Source organism: Podarcis melisellensis (genome assembly GCF_964234715.1).
Source record: "Podarcis melisellensis genome assembly, chromosome: 16".
Taxonomy (NCBI): Eukaryota; Metazoa; Chordata; class Lepidosauria; order Squamata; family Lacertidae; genus Podarcis; species Podarcis melisellensis.
Window position 1 is genome coordinate 25,255,894 of NC_138533.1, and position 21,982 is coordinate 25,277,875.

At 47.7% G+C, this 21,982-nt stretch overlaps 1 long non-coding RNA gene across 1 annotated transcript; it reads left to right on the forward strand.

The window, feature by feature from the left end:
- Window positions 1-9,492: 9,492 nt before the first annotated feature.
- On the forward strand, window positions 9,493-21,545 carry LOC309359160. The gene is made up of 3 exons (XR_014163749.1): window positions 9,493-10,282; window positions 11,605-11,701; window positions 21,422-21,545. It is a non-coding gene; the product is annotated as an uncharacterized lncRNA (long non-coding RNA).
- Window positions 21,546-21,982: the final 437 nt, after the last annotated feature.

Consider the following 21,982-nt stretch of genomic DNA (forward strand, 5'->3'; position numbering starts at 1 on the left):
TGGGTGCAACAGCAATGCTCTCCCCATTTGTGATAATAATAATAATAATAATTTATTATTTATACCCTGTCCATGTGGCTGGGTTTCCCCAGCCATTCTGCGCGGCTTCCAACAAAATATTAAAATACAGTGGTCTGTTAAACATTAAATGCTTCCCTAAACAGGGCTGCCTTCAGATGTCATCTAAAAGTCTGGTAGTTGTTCTTCTCTTTGACATCTGGTGGGAGGGCGTTCCACAGGGAGGGTGCCACTACCGAAAAGGCCCTCTGCCTGGTTCCCTGTAACCTCGCTTCTCGCAGGGAGGGAACCGCCAGAAGAACCTCGCCGCTGGACCTCAGTGTCCAGGCTGAGTGATGGAGGTGGAGACACTCCTCCAGGTATACTGGGCTGAGGCCGTTTAGGGCTTTAAATGTCAGCACCAACACTTTGAATTGTGCTTGGAAATGTACTGGGAGCCAATGTACTCAGTGGCATTTTCTGCCTCTTAATAGTGGGGGTAGATCATAGTCATCATGGTTAGTAACCATTGATGCAGTCCAGCATCCTCTCCCCTTTTAAAAAAAGGACTAGGCAAATTCATGAAGGACAAAGCTACCAGTGACTACTAGCCAGGATAGCTCTGCGCTGCTTCCACCGTGCTACAATTTCTGGAGCTCCCCAGAGAGAGTGTTTGATTGTTAAGCCACCCTGATAATTGTAGCTCTGTCAGGGGAAATGGGGTGGGCGGGCAATCTCTTAACAGCTCACAGCACCCTCAACAAACTACAGCTCCCAGGAAAGCTGTGACAGTTTAAAGGGATGAAGGTGGCACTGTGGTCTAAACCACTGAGCCTCTTGGGCTTGCTGATCAGAAGGTTGGCAGTTCGAATCCTCACTATGGGGTGAACTCCCGTTGCTCTGTCCCAGCTCTTGTCAACCTAGCAGTTTGAAAGCATGCCAGTGCAAGTAGGTGCCGTTGTGGCGGGAAGGTAAACGGCATTTCCATGCGCTCTGGTTTCCGTCGCGGTGTCCCGTTGCACCAGAAGCGGTTTAATCATGCTGGCCACATGACCCAGAAAACTGTCTGTGGACAAACACCAGCTCCCTTTGACTGGACTTAACAATCCAGGGGTCCTTTACCTTTTTACCTATGACAGTTTAAAGTGGTATAAAACTGCTTTAAATGTACAGTGGTACCTCAAGTTAAGAACTTAATTCATTCTGGAGGTCTGTTCTTAACCTGAAACTGTTCTTAACCTGAAACACCACTTTACCTAATGGGGCCTCCTGCTGCTGCCGCGCCACTGGAGCACGATTTCTGTTCTCATCCTGAAGCAAAGTTCTTAACCCGAGGTATTATTTATGGGTTAGCAGAGTCCGTAACCTGAAGCGTCTATAACCTGAGGCACCACTGTATAATAGATGGGACCTACGGATTTTGGAAATTTGAATGAGGGAGTTTCGTATTAAACCCCATTTTGCATTAAATTGCTCACTGGATTGAATTTTACTGCTTGGTTCCCCCCTCCTCATTTTATCTCCACAAAAGTCTTCTGAGGTAGATTGGTCAGAGAGTGAGTGTCCGGCCCAAGGTCACCCAGTGAGCTTCTTGCCTGTGTGGAGATTTGAACCCTGGTCTCCCAGATCGCTACATCCCAGTGACTTTCCTGCAGGGGTGCCAACTTGAATAAAGGATGGGGGGGAGGTAAGCAACCACCCCACGTAATCAATCACATGACACGACACACACACCATTTGAATGGCAATGCCCATCAACGTTTTTTTGGGGGGGCACTCCCTCCTCTGCTTTTCCACATCCGTACTATAGCTTCAAGATTCCTACTCACGACTATCTTTCCAGCATGGCTGTAAGCTGTGTTGGCTAAAAAAATCTTTGTGACGATAAGGCTCGTTTTTCAGGCACGATGGATTCCTGTAAGCTTTGTTGAGCCAACAATAGCGAGAGCTGAAGCCTTTGGAAAAAAAGATTGATACCTGGCAAATAGAAGCTGGAGTGCATTTAATTCTGTTTAGCTATAAGCCTTCATGCACACACATGACCGCGGATCCTCTTTGCAAAGGTCACCGCGATATAGAATGGCCATCATCTGTAACAAAGCTGCTTAGCCATTGGAAACCTGTTGCATCCAAAGCAAATGTTTGAAAGAAGAGGAAAGCAGAAAGTGGCATATATGCATTGGGAGTGGGGTGCGGGGCATGCTCAGATTATGGGATCAGATCCTGCATCCTCTACTTGCTAGCAGTAAGAGCCCTGGTACTAGGGAGTGTCAGAGCTGAAAGGTTGAGCAACAAAGGAATCCAGCACAACAGTTGTACAACAGCTGATTTATTTGGAGCCTATTGTTATGCAGAGTGTGCAAACTGTGCTTTGTGCATTTGGTTAGAGAGCAGACCTTACCTGTTGCAATCACACACAGAGAAGGATGCATGTAGAATAAGAAAATAACAACATTGTTTATTATAGGAAGTAATGTAACTTGGATGGAAAATGTGTTTGGTTCAAAGCCAACTAACTAATCCAGAGAAGAGAAAAGCAGCAATGCTTGCTCAGTTGTTCTCAGAGGTTAGAGGCAAGCAGTGGCATAGCATGGGGGGGGGGGACAGGGGCAGTTGCCCCAGGCGCAACATTCTTAGGGGTACAAAATTTCAGCACCTGGTGCTTCTTCAATACAGCTGCACACTTTTGTTGCTGGGCTTTGTTGAAAATGCCTTCTTCATGTGAACCAGGAAGAGACATCTCCAGACAACGGAACAACTCTCCTTTTCTTATCTCAGCAGCTACGATCTCCCAGGTGACACACACACCGTTAGGAAGTTGAATGCACATGAATACTCCGTCCGTTTCCCTCCCTCCACACGGCCTCGGGTGCTGGCAACCCATGCTATGCCACTGGAGCCAAGGCAACCTCTCATCTTGAGGTCTGAGAGAGAAGTGTGAGGAGGAGGAAGTTGTAAGCAGGATGCAACCTAAGGCATATCAGTCTAAACTGTGAAGGAGAGGGAGGTCACATAGAGGTCCGTTGCATAAAAATCTTCAGTAAAGGACTTGTGTTTTCTCCTGTGCAACAAGGTTCCACCAGGGCAGAAAGTCTGCTATGAAGCTTTGTGGCTCATTGAGTATATGAACCCTGGACTCCCAGCTGCTTGCCCAATTCCCTAACCATTATGGCTACCAGCTCCCATCAGCCCCAACCAGCACAGCTTTGTGGGACAAAGATTTCTGCCTGGAATCCAGAAGAGCCACTGCCTATTTGTGAAGATGATGCTAGACAAGATGGACCAACGGGCTTAGCTAGGAGTAACTCAGGGTGAGTGCCTCTGCCTTGCATGCAGAAAGTACCAGGTTCAATCCCCAGCCACTCTGTAGCTTAAACCCTAGAGAGGTGCTGCCAATCAGTGTGGACAGGACTGAGTTAGATGATCCAGTGGTCTGACTCAGTTATAAGGAAGCTTTCTATGATAGGGCAAGGGATGCAACTCAGTGGTAGAACATCTGCTTTGTGTGTAGGGAGTTCCAGATTCAATCCCCAATAGCACTCCAGGGATGGTTGAGAGCCCTGCTTAAACCCTGCCAAGCCACTGCCAGTCAATGTGGACAATATTTAGATGGACCAATAGTTTGACCCAGTATAATGCAGTTTCCCATGTTCCTAATGTACTCAACTCTTCCAACTGTTCATTTGAATACTTTGTCTCCAGATCTCTCATCATTCTGGTGGCTTTTCTCTGGGCATGATCCTGCGAAGTTCCTCCTTTAAATGTGGCGCTCAGAGCTGGCTGAAACAGAGAGAGCAGAGTTTGGCCGCTCCAAAAGCAGGTGGGAGAGCGAGGGATAAACAGGTGGAATGACTCTACTCCAGCCAGATCCATGGCAATTCATCTTCATTCCTGCTATTAAGCGGAATGTCACTTCCAATCCACCAGAGCTCACAGCTCAGGTGTCAAAGTCTTTGGAGACATCCAGGTGACACTCCAGAAATTGAGGCACTGCTGTTCCTTCTATCTTCTCAGAGCAGCCGTTTAGTTAGATCAATTTGCAGCTGATATTTGCAAAACATCTCTCCCTCTCCACCCCCCACCCCCGCTCTCTCACTCACACACTTGTTTTCCTAGGAGAAAAGAGTGTCTCCTTCTATGAGAGATGCAGAATAACTTTTCTGATCAAAGAAAGAACTGATCATTTTGAGGAGGCTTTGCTCCAAACAGGCTCCCTGGCTGGCAAAAATAATAACTCGTCATGCGTCAACTTTTGCAAGATCATTTGGTATGGAAGCTTCAGTAGTGGAGAGACATCCTTCTCAGGCTGGAATCAGAACCATGGGGAAGCTCCACTGGTATTCAAAGACCCCTTTCTGGATCATAAAATTGTAGAGTTGGAAGGGACCCTGAGGAACATCTAGTTCAGGAATTTGGAGCTATCCCATACAATGCAACCTTGGCATTATCAGCACTGTGTTCTAACCAACTGAGAAGTTTCTGGTGGTTTTATTTACCTCTAAAAAGGAAGCCTCTAGCTCTTTGTCTTATGGAAATTGTGTCAGCATCATCAGAGCATCTGAAGAGCCTGGCTGGATCAGGTCTGTGGCCCCTCTAGTCCAGCATCCTGTTCTCACAGTGGCCAATCAGATGCCCCAATGGGAAGCCCTACAAGAACACTCTTCCCTCCTGAGCTTTCCAGCAACTGGTATTCAGAAGCATCACTGCCTCCAACTACATGGACCATTAGCCTGATCCGGCAGGCTCTTCTTATGTTCTGATGCTTAGGCTTGCCAAAAAGCCTCACTTTGCCTCCCGTGGGAAGCTTTCTTCAGGTATCATTGTGACGCCAGTAGGTGGGTGGGAGGGAAGCATTTTCAGAAGCTTTTTTTAGATGCCACTGAGATGCCCACAAGTGCAGCATAATGGCCACAACCTCCTTTTGGCATCTGCCTCAAGCATTTGATATTCTGCCTCTGAAGACAGGAAGTGCCATTTATCAATTGAGCTCATAGCTGTCATTTCTGCCCTCCTCCACCTTGCATTGGTCTAACCTGCTTGGAATGTCATCTCAACCAGATGGCCATTGCAGAAGCAGCGAAGTCCATGTGTAAATTGTGGTGGGGAGGAAGGTCTTCTGTTCCTCCTATTGACTTAACTGACTCACAGGTAGGTGCCTTTTGCTGAGTCAGACTATTTGGTTCATCCGGCTCAGCTGCTTAGAGCATGGTGCTGAAAATGCCAAGGTTGTGGGTTCAATCCCAATATGAGCCATGCATTGCAGGGGATTGGATTTGCTGACCCTTGGGATCCCTTCAAGCTATAGAATTCTATGATTCTCCCTCCAAAGACTGTCAGCATCCTATATCCTGGAGAGTCCACACTCCACATGCAGTTTGATGCTTGGCATATCTTGATAGGGCTGGGAGAGACTCCCTGCCTGAAATCATGCTGCCAGCCAGTGTAGCCAACATTGAGTTAGATGACCTGGCACAGTATAAGGCAGATTCCTGTGTTCCAAACTTGTGGATCCCCAGTGGATCCTGGATAGATGTCAGCTCTGGCCTCCATGAAAGCCCAGCTATTTTCCCCTTACATTTACAAAATGCCACTTTGATATAAAGACTCGAGCCATTAACCGAATCGATCGAGCTAATTTATAACCACAGAATCTCTGTGCCCATTCCATCAGATGGCAGTAAATTTAAGGTTTGGGGCTTGGCAATCAATAACCAGGAGAGATGTGGACCAAAGTTTTGCACCACACCCAAAGGAGAATTGAAGATGCTGCCATCTTTGGACTGGTGTTAAGGCACAGCTGCCAAACCAAAAATACATCCCCACCCCGCCCCACCAAAAAAGCACAATGTAAGGCAAATCGGTGGGGAACATATGGTCCCTGTGGGCTGCTTGATCAGTCTGAGAAAAAAGGGGTGATGGGATGGACTGGACCAATTCATGCAGCAGGTATGAGAATCCATTTGGCTGTGCTGAAGCAGAGCATGATAGAAATTGTAGATCTCAGCACAGCATGCCAGGGAAAGAGACAGTGGGAAGTCCAGCTGCGTCAATGGAAGCCCTTCTGGTCATGTAATTATTTTGCTGGATACTGCCAAGCTTGTTAGCCCACATCTGGCCCATCATAAACTCCAGACAACCATTCGCCAAGCTGATGTCCTCCAGATGTTTTGGACTATAACATACCCTCCAACATTTCCCCGATGAAAATAGGGTTGTCCTAAAGAAAAGCGGGACATTCTGCAATCAAATCAAAATCCAGGGCTGCCCCTGGAAAACAGGGACACTTGGAGAGTCTGCTATAATTCCCATCAGCCCCAGCGTCATATACATGAGTGCTGTCAGGAGTGACCATATAACACCTTTGCTGAATACTTGCTGATTTGCTACCAGGCCAAGTTCAAGCTATTACTGTTAATGTAAAAGGTAAAGGGACCCCTGACCATTAGGTCCAGTCGTGACTGACTTTGGGGTTGCAGCGCTCATCTTGCTTTATTGGCCAAGGGAGCCGGCGTACAGCTTCCGGGTCATGTGGCCAGCATGACTAAGCCCCTTCTGGCGAACCAGAGCAGCGCACGGAAACGCCGTTTACCTTCCTGCCAGACTGGTACCTATTTATCTACTTGCACTTTGACGTGCTTTTGAACTGCTAGGTTGGCAGGAGCAGGGACTGAGCAACGGGAGCTCACCCCATCACGGCTGCATTAGTGTACACAGCCCTTAATCATTTAGAAGCAGTTTACCTGTGAAATTGCCTTACCCACTTAATCACTTTGACTGGTGGAAGTGGCACTCTTACAGGTGCCACCTATTACTCCTGTGGTTATAAGAAACTGGCATTTTAGAGCGATAGAACTCCCTGTCTATTGACATCAGGCAGGAGACTTTGCTGCACTCTGGGGATTTGAACCTGAGTCTCTCCCAGGCCCTAGTATGAATAAGAAGGAAGCCATATTTGGATGGTTCTGGTCTGGACATCACTGCCATCCTTCCCCAGCATGAACCTCATGCCCAGCTGAGAGCAATACCCCAGTTCTGAGAATGATGCTCTGCCAGCCTGCTGGTTCTTTCACTGCTGGCCAGAATCCCAAGCAGGCATCTCGGCTCAGCTCCTCTTTGCCAGGAAAGAGCCTGACAAGTCATCTGTACTTGTTAGAACAGTGCCAGGGAGAGACTTTTTTTAATGGCACTTTCCAGGGGAGAGGCGTAATGAATATATTACCCCAGATGCCAGTTTTATTTCCAGTAGTTAACTGAGCCAGGAGTGAATTATGCCCGCCCAAATACCATTCAAAAGCCATAAAATTGCAGGAAATAACCTTTGTGTTGGAGGCTAATTGAACTAATATTAATTGAAACGGGCTTCCTGATGGGAGCCCCCTGCTCCTCCGCAACTGCACTTTGGGGAATTGCCTGACCCAGAAGGAAGCAGCTAACAGGGCAGGGTTAGCAGGGTCAGAGGAGGAGACCAGAGATGGACAAAGAGCTTCCTCTCCCTCTTCTCAGAATGCCAAGCAACTCTGGAGAGCACAGGAAGCATAAGCTTAGCTAATGCATGGCTCAGAAGGAGAGCTACCATTAGACAGAGAGGCACGGCACAGAGTTAACCTGTGGAACATGCATCCACTGGATATAGTGTTGGCCACTGACTTGGAGGAGTTTGAAACAGGATTGGAGAATTTTGTGGAGGGTGAAGGCTATCAGTGGCTACTGGCTGCTAGGGCTTTGTTCCACCTCCACTATCAGAGGCTTCTGAATACTGGTTGCTGGAAACTGCAGGAGGGGAGAGGGCTCCAGGGCCTGGGTCCTGCTTGAAGGTTTCCCACAGGCATCTGGTTGGCCCCTGTGAGAACAGGATTCTGGGTTGGGTGGGCCATTAGGCTCTCCTTAGCTTCTGAATGCTTCTGAATACCAGTTGCTGGAAATGGGACAAAGGGAAAGTGCTCTTGGGCTCAGGTCCCACTGGCAGGCTTCCCATAGGGACATCTGGCTGGGCAGCAAGAGAAAAGGGTGTTAGGTGATATATTAGATCAGAAAAGGGTGTTAGATTAGATAGATAGATGGATGATAGATAGATGATAGATAGATGGATGATAGATAGATGATAGATAGATGGATGATAGATAGATGATAGATCAAGTGATGAGGCTTTGAAAGTGATAGAACAGAAAGCACAGAGGCAACAAGCTCAGATTACCCAACCTAGGAGTGACATGGATTAATGGGGACACAGGGGGTGAACCTTAACTGGGAGCAACGCCGTTTTTAGAGAGGCATGCATTCCTTTGTCTCTCGCTGTGATTATTAAAGAACTTATCTGGTAAGAATGCTCCTTTTGTTTGACCTGCTTATTTACTGCCCCCGGGGGAGGGATCCGATTCCCCAAAGCCAAGTCATTCAAGGACGCATCTCAACTGGGAAAATCATTGAAGAAGCATATTTAGCAAGGCCAGTAAAGGATGTGGTGTGGCTAGAAAGGGGATGTCCTGGGAAGAATCCTGAGACATGGAGAAGTGTAGACAGACACAATTGGCTCCTGGGCCTGAACTTCCTCCACCTGCCAAATTGTCTTTACCCCATATACATTCACTTGACCACTTAGATCTGAGGAACTGGCACTATTCAATGTGCCACACAGTACTCATTCCACATTTGTAAGAAATCAATTGCTTCATGCAGCAACACCTACACTTTGGAACTCCCTACCTATTGATATCTGGGCAGGCATCTTCACTGTGCTCTTTTTGGCACCTGCTAAAAACATGTTTGCTTAGACAAGCCTACCCTGATATATAGAATTCTGACATGTGTTTTAATCTGTTTTTGGTTTATTACTGATTTAAATTATTATTATTATTATTATTATTATTATTATTATTATTATTATTAACAACAACAACAACAACAACAACAACAACAACAACAACAACAACTGTTTTTTACAGTGTTCACAGATAATCTTATTGTCCTGTTCTTTTTGCAATCTGCTTTGAGGGTTTTGGTTTTTTAAAAAAACAATTAAGTGGTCACTACAGTGGTACCTCTGGTTACAGACGCTTCAGGTTACAGACTCCACTAACCCAGAAGTAGTACCTCAGGTTAAGAACTTTGCTTCAGGATGAGAACAGAAATCGTGCGGCAGCAGAAGGAGGGCCCATTAGCTAAAGTGGTACCTCAGGTTAAGAACAGTTACAGGTTAAGAACGGACCTCCAGAATGAATTAAGTTCTTAACCCGAGGTACCACTGTATATTGTATGAAACTGATCTATAAACAAACCTTGAAATAGCAGACAGACAGACAGAACCAGGAGCCAGGCTTAAAACCAAAGTGCTGCATTTAAAATTTTACATCGCAGGCAATTTGCACAGTTTAGGGGAACCTAACCAGGAGCAGGCGAGAGGGAGAGAGGGAGGGAGGGAGGGAGAGAAGCCTTTTGTGGCTTTGCTCAGAGAACTTGAAAGGGAGGCCGACAAGCCGATGAAATAATGAACTTTATTTGATTTTATTTTCACATTTTGGACCTGGAAGGGAAAAAAAGAAAAAGCCCAGCGAGACAATGCGGACCCAGAATCAAAGCCAGCTGACCTTCGCTTGATGACCCTGCAGGGGAAAAAATGAGCTCAAAATATAAGATGGAGAGAAAGCAGAACCGTCTCCTGGCTTATTGTATTCGTTTCATATTTCCCAGGGGCATCAGCTGAAGCTGTTAACAAGTGGCTCACAAATGAATCCATTCCCCTTTCATCTTTTTTTTTGTCTCTTTGCCTGTCCCTCCAACCTCAGCGTTAATATAGATTTCCCTGCTGCTAGATCCCCTGCTAGCTGCTCTCTGAGTCAGCCTTTCTGCAAGGACTGTGTCATTTATTTCCTCATTTCCTAGCACTTCTCTCTCTTTTTTCCCCTTGCTCTTCCACCACAGCTCCCAGGAGCACGACATTTCCTGAATCTGCACACTCATTTCTGAAACACTCTGCTTTCCTTTCCCTTAGCCTAAACTGAATCTCCCCACTGGTTTGTTGGGGGCTCCTTCCTAAAGAGATGAGAATCTGTCCATCGGGGGAAATGGAGCCAGATTCCTGCTAGGCCTTTTCTATTCATCCCCTCCTCGACTCTTGGCTTCCCCCTGTTGGGAGCATAAGACTCAGGACACAGACTGCATTTGCAGGCCACCACCGGTGCCAAGGCAATTCTCGGAAGGACACGGCAATAAAGAGGAAGAAAGGAAAATATCTCATTTGCTCCAGAGTTCCTTCGAAGCCGGGCTCCAGCGCACCTCATTTGGCAAGGTGAGAATCTCCCAAATCCTCTTCTGGTCTTTGCCAGCAGCAAAGAATAAAAGTGTGGGGCTTTGCTTTAATGGAGTTTCGTGTTTATGGGATGAGATCAGCCAGGAGCTGTGCCCGGGAATAAATAAGTCCCCAAGGCACAAAAGTCAGCAGCAAGGAAGAAAAATCTGCTCTGGTTGGGGAAGGAAGGAGGGAGAGGCGATTCTGTGATAACCTGAAAGTTATCTGCTGAGAAGGAGGCCAACTGTGCTTAAGGGGTTCCAGAACCTACATAGGTTTTCAGGGAATAAACGCACAGAGCAATCATTTCAGTGGATTTTCAGAGACGTAAAATGGAGCCATCTCCCATTATTGATGCTAAAACAGGGGTGAAGATTCAGAGGCCTGAGGGCCCTTGAGAAGCTTCCCAGGCTATCCCTTCTCATCAGCCAAACATCCCTCCCCTTCACCCTCTCCTTGAGTGTTTAGTCCTGGCTAGAAAGTACTTGCCTGGTTGGAGGAGAGAGAGGGGTTTGTGAGTGTAAAATTGTACAAAAGTAAAATCTATATCTAATACTCTACCCCCAGAGGTTTCCAAATGTCAGGGACAGGGCAGAGCAGGAATGGTGGAGACCGCCTCCCCAGCCTGACCCTTCCAGAGAAGAAGGAGACAGTTCAGTATTACAACAGGGGTTTGAGGGAGGTCACAGCTCAGAGGCAATTGAGGGGGAAAGCTGGGAAATAATGGGAGAGGAGGAAGAAGCACCAGAAGGGAGACAGCTGACAGACACAGTGTCTTTAGAAAGCATTCCAGACCCCCCTTCTCCCAGAACTCGGCGAGCCTTGAAAGTAGTAGAGCAAAGGTCTCAGAAGCAAAGGGCCCTCAGCACCACCCATAGGGGACAAGGTGACGAATGAGGAAGTGGGAGAAAAAGGGGCGGAGAGTCACTCAGGACAACGCCGTTATTCCAAGAAGCTGCATTCCCAAGCCTCTCTCTGTGAATATTGAATAAAAAGCAGGTGGTAAGGACTTTTCCTTGTCATATCCATTCCTGGAAACCTGCCATGGGGGTTGATTCCTTGGCTGCCTGACACCCAATTTATTTGGCCTACCCCTCCCTTTGGGGAGAGGGCACTCAGCGCACACCCACACCCCAGGAAATCTACCTTCTTTAAGCGAACAAACCCAGAGATGCAGCGACAAATTCTTTTATGTACCTATATTTCTACCTACATCCTACAACATGGTAAAGAAAATGTGGTTGTAAATATGACACCTTGGAGCTTGAAATTGTAAAATTATTTATTGAAGTAAACCATAGTCACATTCACATTACACACAGGGTTTGCCCAAGCACAGGAAAACAATCTCACCTCCAGCGTGACTGCCAGATCCCAGGAAGACATTGTCGCTGTCCCGCAACGGCACCCAACCTGCTGGTAAGCGTCATTACACAACAGATGAAATATGTATGAATGGTTTTTTGAATTTTTCTCCTCTTCTTTCTTTATGCTTCCACAGCCCCCTTGTTGTTGTTTAGTCGTTTAGTCGTGTCCGACTCTTCGTGACCCCATGGACCAGAGCACGCCAGGCACTTCTGTCTTCCACTGCCTCCCACAGTTTGGTCAAACTCATGCTGGTAGCTTCAAGAACACTATCCAACCATCTCGTCCTCTGTCACCCCCTTCTCCTTGTGCCCTCCACCTTTCCCAACATCAGGGTCTTCTCTTCTCATGAGGTGGCCAAAGTATTGGAGTCTCAGCTTCAGGATCTGTCCTTCCACTCAGGGCTGATTTCCTTAAGAATGGAGAGGTTTGTTCTTCTTGCAGTCCATGGGACTCTCAAGAGTCTCCTCCAGCAAAAGTCTCCTCCACTTCCTCCTTATTTTTATTCAATGCACCTCAATTGCACCTGAGGCTACCACTGCCCTCCAGGATCATTCCAGCGTTTCCCAGGGGGTGGTATTGCTCACTTTGGGAAACACCACTCTACCCACTCTTTTCCAATGATGGAATGTGGCCCCTGGAATGTTGCTCAGAAGGGAAGGCAGCTACTGTATTGAGTTCAAGACATACTCCACTCGACCCTCCTTGGATAATGAGCCCAAAGCTGCAGTGGTTATAAATTCAAGGCTTATTTAAGCACCACAGACAGCTCTTTCCAGAGGACAGAGCCTACAGTACAAGAGGTCTTACCTGCTCAGACATCTCCAGCTCTCTACTACTGCAACATCTTCCCTGTGTTGTCTAAGAAGGAGCCAGCCAGGCCTGATTGAATGGGGAGCTCTCCAAGGTGCTGATCTGATTTCCTGAAACTATGAGTCTGGGGTGGGAAACCTGTGGCCCTCAGGATGTTACTGTACTACAACTCCTCTGATCATTGGCCGCACTGACTAGGCTGGAGTCCACCAACATCTGGACAACCACAGGTTCAAGCTATAGTGTGGTGATACCTGACTTGGAATTACCTAGTGAGACCCCTTCTAGCTTCCAGCTGCCCCTAAGGAAAGTGCTGGGCACTTTGTGAAATATTTTTTAACTCTGTCCTTTTTTGGTGTCTATATTTATGCTGCATGGGGGAGGTTTTTGTGGGGTCCCTGAAGCAGCTCAAAGCAGTATGGAACAAAATCAATAAAAAGTTTGAAAACAAATGATTTACTTTAAAAAGATAAAAGGCAGGTACCATAAGAGGAAAAGAGAGAAGAGCCTGCTCCATCTGGCCAATGTCCCATCTAGCCCAGCTTCCTGCTGTCACAGTGACCACCCAGATCACTCAGACCTTCAAGCAGGACCCAAGCCGAAGACCCCTCTCCTCCCCTGCAGTTTCCAGCAACTGGTATTCAGAAGCATTACTGTCTTCAACCGTGGAGGCAAAGCATAGCCACTCTGGCTAGTAGCCATCAATAGCCCTCTGTTCCATGAATTTGTCTATTCCTTATTTGAAAGCCATCTGCGTGGGTGGCTATCTCTGCCTCCTGTGGGAGGAAGTTGCCTACCATGGACTACAATGGTACCTCAGGTTACAAGCACTTCAGGTTACAGATACTTCAGGTTACAGACTCCACTAACCCAGAAATAGTACCTCGGGTTAAGAACTTTGCTTCAGGATAAGAACAGAAATCGTGCGGCGGCAGTGGGAGGCCCCATTAGCTAAAGTGGTACCTCAGGTTAAGAACAGTGTCAGGTTAAGAATGGACCTCTGGAACAAATTCTTAACCTGAGGTACCACTGTTGCGTACTTCCTTTTATCTTGCCCTAATCTTCCTGCGGGTCTAACCCGGGACGCGGGTGGCGCTGTGGGTTAAAGCCTCAGCGCCTAGGGCTTGCCGATCGAAAGGTCGGCGGTTCGAATCCCCGCGGCGGGGTGTGCTCCCGCTGCTCGGTCCCAGCACCTGCCAACCTAGCAGTTCGAAAGCACCCTCGGGTGCAAGTAGATAAATAGGGACCGCTTTCTAGCGGGAAGGTAAACGGCGTTTCCGTGTGCAGCTCTGACTCGCCAGAGCAGCGATGTCACGCTGGCCACGTGACCCGGAAGTGTCTTCGGACAGCGCTGGCCCCTGGCCTCTTGAGTGAGATGGGCGCACAACCCCAGAGTCTGGCAAGACTGGCCCGTACAGGCAGGGGTACCTTTACCTTTACCTTTAATCTTCCTGCATTCAGCGCCATTGGATGACCACGAGCTTGAGTGTCACTAGAGAGGGACACAAACATTTATCAATCCACAGGCATCGGGTAGGGTAGCTACATCAGAAGCAAGTAGCCAGGGATCCCCTCTGAAGCTCTGGAAGGGGATCAGATGCAACTACAGTGGTACCTTGGGTTACATACGCTTCAGGTTACAGACTCCGCTAGCCCAGAAATATTACCTCAGGTTAAGAACTTTGCTTCAGGATGAGAACAGAAATCATGCAGTGGCGGCGCAGCAGCAGCAGGAGGTCCCATTAGCTAAAGTGGTGCTTCAGGTTAAGAATAGTTTCAGGTTAAGAACAGACCTCCGGAACGAATTAAGTGCTTAACCCAAGGTACCACTGTATCTGGGAATTTCCATCAAATCCGCCTCCCCATCATTTTATTCCTCTCCTCCTTAAGGAGGAACCTTCATCAAGTCAGCCCTGGTGCCAAGGGAGGCATAAATAGGATCGCTATCTCCCCCTCATTCATAAAAGACTGCAATCCCTGCCTGTTAACAAGTGCTGTGTAATGAAGGGCAAGCAATGGTGACCTCTTGGAGACTAAATGAGGCCCACTTAGCATCCGCATCACTCCCTGGACGTCCATTCGGATTCTCTATTACCAAACTGACTAGGCCTGACACAGGCTCCTCCGTTCTGCTTCCTATCCAGGGATCGCGTGAGTAGCTTAAGAGCTGAGTTTACCCTCGGAAAGAGTGTTTGCTTATTATCAACAAAGCACAGCGCTCGAGGTTGCAAATCCCATTTGGGCCACGGGGGCCATAACAAGGCCCAGTTCAAAAGCAGTTTAAAAGCAAGAGAAAATGTAGCTGTGCAAAGCTGATTGAGACTGGTTTAAAGTGGATCGCCAGCCAATCCCAGCATCAGCCAAGGGGTTCCTGGCCTGATGGCAGACCGGGCCTGGTCAGCAGCCAATTCAGTTTAAATGTGGCAGCGGCCACAGGGAGCCTGAACACAAATAAGGCTTTTAGAAAAATGCTCAGCAGTGCCGTTGTTAAATCAAGCCTTCTACAGATGCAGCGCCATAATCAAGCTAGCCATAGTCAAAACAAAAAAATTCCTTCCAGTAGCACCTTAAAGACCAAGTTAGTTAGTTCTTGGTATGAGCTTTCGTGTGCATGCACACTTCTTCAGATACACTGAAACAGAAGTTACCAGACCCTTCTATATAGTGAGAAGGTGGGGAGGGGTATTACTCAGAAGGGTGGTAGGAATGGGTGATTGGCAGATAGCTGTGATGAGCCTGTTGACGACTCTTAACGACTGCAATAGGTCGTACAGGAAAAAGCAAGGGGTGAGAAGGTGAAAAATGGCTTTGTCATGTATAATGAGATAAGAATCCAATGTCTTTGTTCAGACCAGGTCTCTCCATGGTTTTAAGTTTGGTAATAAGTTGCAATTCAGCAGCTTCTCTTTCCAGTCTATTTCTGAAATTCCTTTGTAGTAAAACAACTACTTTGAGATCTTGTATAGAATGTCCTGGGAGCTAGCCATGCTAGCCATGTTCTCTTTGAGCAATGGTGAGGAACCTCCAGCCCAGGGGCCAAATGCAGCCCCCAGGCCTCTCGATCTGGCCCTTGTGATTTTCCCCAGGCCATGCCCCCCACCGGCCCTCCATTCCCAGACCCTCCAAGTGTACCTATTTTCCAGGGACAGTCCTGGATTTACAGAAGCCATCCCAGTTTCTGACATGATCCTGGAGTGTCCTGCTTTCCCTTAGGGTGTCCCTGTTTTCACTGGAGAGGGGTTGGAGGGTATGTTGCACCTTACTTCCCCCCTTTTTTTGCATTAAATGTTTTTGCCCCTCTGAAAGCTACCAGTCTAGATGGCTTTAAAAGAGCATCTAAAAAATGCATGGAGGAAAGGACTATAGATGGCTCATAGCCATGGTGGTTACTCTGCATTGCCCTTGAGTACCAGTTGCTAAAAACCACAGGAGGGGAGAAGGCTCTTGTGCTCGAATCCTGCTTGCATGTTTCCCACAGGTAGTGGGCATCTGATTGGCCCCGGTGAGAACAGGATTCTGCACTCCTTTTGGCCTGATGCAGCAGGCTCCTATCGTGTTCTTATGGTGCTGCTGTTCTCCTATTGTGTGTCAGGCTTCGGGGAACCCGATCCCTCCCACGGTGGCAGCCAAGGAGCAGAAAAACAAAAAGAGCTCTTACCGAGTCTTTTATTCAGTATTCACAGAGAGAGAGAAGATAGAAATGCCGTCTCTCTTAGATAAATGGCGTTGCTCTGTGTAAAGTCCCACCCCCTCCATCTCTCCTATTATACGTCATCCCTGCATCAGCTGATCTGTGTTTTCTGCCTCTGAGCTTTCTGTTCTACTACTCTCAATGCATGCCGGGTCCTGGAAAAGGGGGGTGGGTCAGGAATGCTTTGCAAAGACACTGAGTCTATCAGCTGTCTCTCCTCCTGTGTTTCTTCTTCCTGCTGTTCCTCTCCCAATATTTCCCAGCTTCTCCCCTCTGCAGCCTCTGAACTATGTCCTTCTGCAAACCACTGTTCTAAATCTATACTGTCCTCCTGTTCTCGGGAAGGTTCAGGAAAAGGGGGGGCGGTCCACACCATCGTCCTAAGTCCAGTCCCTGACATTGTGTTATTATGTTCTCACCTGTTGTCCGAGGTGGTGTGCCTCTGAATTCCTGTTGCTGGGAATCAGAAGTAGGGAGAATGCTGCTGCTAAACTCAAGCCCTGTTTGTGGGCCTCCTGTTGTGGCATCTGATTGGCCACCGGGAGAACAGGAGTCTGGACCAGATCAGCTTTTGGCTTGATCCAACCACTGACCTCTTCTTCTTTTTAAAATTGTTTTTTATTGAAGGTTTTATTGGGTTGCAAAAATACACGCATCGTCTCTATTTTCAGATCATTCTACAGATCAGTTATATTCAATGTAAGACTTTAAGGTTGTATACAGTATAGGGTTGGGGGAGAAGAGAGTAGGGGGGTAGTAAACTTTCATTCTTTTCATTCTTTCATAGTATATGTGCGAGGTTTTTGTGTCAGCGTCATGTGGGTCAGTTCTCTTTCTACTCATTTATTAGCTTTCATTGGCAGTGAGAGAGGTTGAGGGGGTCCAGGGCCTGGGTGGCTGCCTTCAACTGACTGCACTGAGCTTTGTTTATGTGTGTGAGGGGTTGTCAGGTCAAGATAGCCATATTTATTTGTATGCCGTCGGTGGGTTCTTGTTGTTGTCTTGTGGGGCTGTATGAATAATAAAGAGGAGCCACACTGGGGTGAAGGCATCCTCTTTTATTTGTCCCTATCTTAGTTTCTGTTTATTGCTTAGCTTTTCTAGTCAGGACATTTCCCATACAATTTTGTACCAGTGGTCCATGTTCATGCCTGACAGGTCTTCCCAGTGTCTGGCTATGATGCTACCACTGGGCTCTTCTCATGTTCTGAACCTACTGTATTTTTTGCCCCATAAGAGACACACTTTTTTCTTCCTAAAAAGTAAGGGGAAATGTCTGTGTGTCTTATGGAGCAAATGTGTGGTCCCTGGAGCCGAATTGCCTGGGGCAAAAAGCCGATCATGCTTTTTTAAAAAAATAAAAAGAGGTTGTTTGCTGATCGGGGAGAGAAATAAGGGATGCTAGAGATAAAGGAGGCTGCCTGGGAGTGGGGAGTTAAAGACACCAAACTTACAAAGTGGGGAAACAGGAAGACTAAAGCAATAAAGAGAGAAATTAGAAGAAAAGGAGGAGCAAAAAACTGCTCCAGCTAAGGAAAAGAGACTAAGGCAAAAAAGAGGGAAGGGAGTGTTGAAAGGAAACGGCTGATTGGTGGGATCGAAAGAGAGATAAGGGACGGTAGCGGAGGCTGCCTGGGAGGGGGGAGGTAAAAGCCCATGGATCCTCAGAATTTTTACACTGGGTCACCCCAAATTCACCATCAGATCACATAGCATGTCCATGGCTACAGCCTGCACCAAAAAAATCACGCACCCACTGTTGCGTGGGGCCACAATGGTGCAAAAATGCCTGGTGCTGAAAGGCGTTTCAGACTTGCCGCTTTTCATTCCTTCCTCTGCCCCATGGCAAAAATCTCTCACACTATTCCTTGTTCTTTCCAGATGTTCTTATTTCAAAGCATCCAGGAATCCCAATGCTCCAGATTGTGAAATCAAGGAGCGCCTGATTTCTTTGAGATGACTGACATAGATGGGGGGGGGGCAGGAATGGTGGTGGATGGCTCTCCTTCCAGATATGCAAACACCTGGATGGGCTCCCTGCCCATTTCCAAGGAGCCTGTCTGATGGTTTCCTCTTTTCTTTGCTTTCTATCCATGAAACCAGCTGGCACCTTGTTTTTCCTGTTAATGAGCCTGCACCGGAGGAGGGGGAAAGGGACTTGATCCCTACCAGGTTTTCAAGTTCCCCCCCACACACACACACACCTCCATTTCTCAAGTAGAGCTGAACTCCTTCTTTGTCCTTGCCTCAGCTTCTAAATCTGGAAATGACTGAAGCTGCAAAGCATTCCCGAAATAAATCTTGTCAAAATCCGAGCTCCGACACCCTCTCCCCACCGCTACCCCACACCAGAGGGTGAGATTTCTCACACCCAAACCAAGACTCAATGTATTAAAAGACAGGTGAGGGTATTCGAGGCTGCCTCAAAACCCCATCCTTTGATCCACGAGCCCTAGATTTGTTTGGGAGCTGACTCCAGTGACTCATGGAGACATACATCATCTGCAAAAGTGAGCAGGTGGCACTGTGGTCTAAACCACTGAGCCTCTTGGGCTTGCTGATTGGAAGGTTGGCAGTTCAAATCCCCGCAACAGGATGAGCTCCCATTGCTCTGTCCCAGCTTCTGCCAACTGAGCAGTTCAAAAGCATGCCAGCACAAGTAGATAAATAGGTACCACTGCAGCGGGAAGGTAAACGGCGTTTCCATGCGCTCTGGTTTCTGTCATAGTGTTCCGTTTCGCCAGAAGTGGGTTAGCCATGCAGGCCACATGACCTGGAAAGCTGTCTTTGAACAAACACTGGATCCCTCGGTCTGAAAGCAAGATGAGCGCCACACCCCATAGTAGCCTTTGACAGGACTTAACCATCCAGGGGTCCTTTACCTTTGCCTTACATATGCTACATCCTGTGTATCAGGGTAGATAACCCTTTTCTGCCTAAGAGCTATATCCCCTTGGGTTGGGGGCACATAGCTGCAGTGGTGGTGGGCAAGGCCAGTGGCAAAGTGGCCAGAGCAAGTAATGTGAATTGTACCTTTCTATAATAAGCCAGTTTCTACACACACTCTCACACACATCCGTCTCTGTCCTCCATCCAGACAAGCAAGAGGCAGGAACAGAGTTTAAGGGTGCATTCCACCCAGGCAAAAAACATTCAAGGAAGGTGTGAATCAGGACCAGTGATGGGTGTGGGCCAGGAAGAGAGGGTCTGGCCTTGCAAAATTTCTGCAGTCCAGATAGAGAATCCTGGAGGGCCACATTTGACTCCAGGTCTGAGATCCCGTACTCTTGCTGTATGTCTGCTTAGGTGTGGTGTTCTGCAGACCAGTGTCCCCTTGCCCGTATTAGAATTCCTGATCCATGATTGCAGTCATGGGATTTTTGTCTATCACATGACGGTATATGTTTTGACTCCACAGAGTGGGAAGTGACGGAGACAGGATGTTTGTGTTACTGTGTTCCGTGAAGTGGGACTATAGTCTTTTGTTCTTTTTCTCTTTGCTGTCTGATGCTAGAGAGAGAGGGAGCCATGTTGCAGTGCTCCGTGTGTGTTTATATATAAATAAAGTAGATTAGCCAAAATGCTGAGTTGCTGAGGTCTGTTACACAACTGTGCAAACTCTGCAGATCCCTAAGTGTGCCAGTGTCGGTTGGCATAGGTAGCTGTGATGTTCGGGCTGAAGAAAGCTTATGAAGCTCCCAAACGATCGACCAGAAGGGAGGGAACATGCCAGTTGGCTGAACTCCTGACAGCCCGGCCCCGGTGCAACCCAACAGTGGATGGCTGCTTGCAAGAGTTTCTGGTTGGCAGGGAGCCAAACAGTCCTCCTTGCTGTCCTCATAGCAATCATCACAACTTTTGGTGGTTTAGGCAGTGGGTAAGCCTCAGTTTTCTTTGGAGGGCAGGTTGTAGCCTCTGCCTGCCCCTCGAAAGGTAAGGGGTGTCCCATTAAGGGATCCAGGAGGAGATGTTTCTGTCTGGATGCCCAGGCAGGGCTAAGGCCATAGCACTTCTCAAGGTGGCAATCCTATTTGATGTAAGTCATAGGACCTCCTCACTTCAGGGTTGACCAGAAAAGAAATGCTTCCAGGCTGAATATCGATGGTTATACCCAATGCTCATGCCAAACCTCTAACATCTGTAATAAATAAAGTTGTGGCCTTATTTGATCCAAAGTATTTTGTCCTGTCTCTTTCTTCCCCATAAAGGCAGGGCAGCAGGATGCAATGCCTGGGCATGCAAATGCTTAGCTGCAGGCATCTCCTCCCCAGCCCTGCCTATGCTGAAAATAAAGTCTCAACTACCTCATTAGGGAGGAGTGTCAAATGAATTATCATCATTACTTGTAGAGCACCTACGATCTAAGTGCTGTCCCTGTTATAAAGCAGGAGTAGTCTGAGGATAAATGCCAGGTGTTTTGGATTGCTGCTCCCATCGGCCCCAGCCAGCATGGTCCATGATCATAGCTGATGGGAGTTGTAGTCCAAAATATCTGGAAAGTACAAGGTTAGCTACTACGGCTGCCTCTGCTCATGTTGCTTGCCAATCTTACAAAGTGAAGTGTGACGACTCCCTTACAATTGATATTATATAGTAAGCTAAGGCAATCCTCAAGGGTCACGGGTGGCGCTGTGGTCTAAACCACAGAGCCTAGGGCTTGCTGATCAGAAGGTCGGTGGTTCGAATTCTCGCGATGGGGTGAGCTCCCATTGTTTGGTCCCAGCTCCTGCCCACCTAGCAATTCGAAACCACATCAAGTGCAAGTAGATAAATAGGTAGCACTCCGGCGGGAAGGTAAACAGCGTTTCCGTGTTCTGCTCTGGTTCGCCAGAAGCAGCTTAGTCATGATGTTCACATGACCCAGAAAAACTGTTTGCAGACAAACTTTGGCTCCCTCGGCCTGTAAAGCAAGATGAACGTACAACCCCAGAGTCATCTGTGACTGGACCTAATGGTCAGGGGTACCTTTACCTTTTAAGGCAGTCCTCAGCTCACAATCTAATAGACATGATACAAAAGCGTAAAGGCCAACTGAGGGGGTTAAGTTGCTCTCCCCCTTGGCATGATGATCATCTTAGGATACAGGGAGTGCAGCCTCCCAGCAACCCTAAGTTGCCTGCTTCTCTCTTAGCCCAACCTAGGGATGCTGGAGATTGAACCGGGGCAGACTCCCTTCTCAATATAAGCAGCCACCTTATGCCAAGTCAGCCCACTGGTCCATTGAGCTCAGTGTGGCCTACACTGACTGGCAGCACTTTCTGGTGTTTCAGGCAGGAGTCTCTCCCTCCCCCAACACACCTGGAGATGCTGGGACTGTTGTGCACGGCAGATGTTATGGTCCATTATTTTGACTGGCAGTCTCCGGAGAGAATCCTTTTGAACAGAAACAGAGAGCGCGAGAAATCTCTAGAGGAAAAATGACTGCCAGCATCTCTCCAGGGTTTCACAGAAAGGAGACATTCCCAGACCCACCTAGGATTGAAGCTGGGATCTTCTCTACCAAAAGTCCATCCGTTTTGTACACTACTTGTGAGGGCCTAGAGCAGCCTAGTGGCATGTATAGGTATGCATATATAGCTGGTCACAGTTTGTAAAGTTCAAAAGGTAATGAAAACAAATTTAAGAAAGAAACCACAAAAAAATGATCCTATGAAACGGCAATGCTGAAGCTCAATCATGAACCGGATATGTGGTGATTTGGGGGTACCAAGGAGGAGGATGGCTGCTTTTTCACCTGGGCTTTGATCAGCATCTAAGCTGAGTCACAGTATGGAGGGGAGGGGGAGGAAGGAAGGAGGGCGTTTTTCCCCTGAAAGGGCAGTGACAAAAGA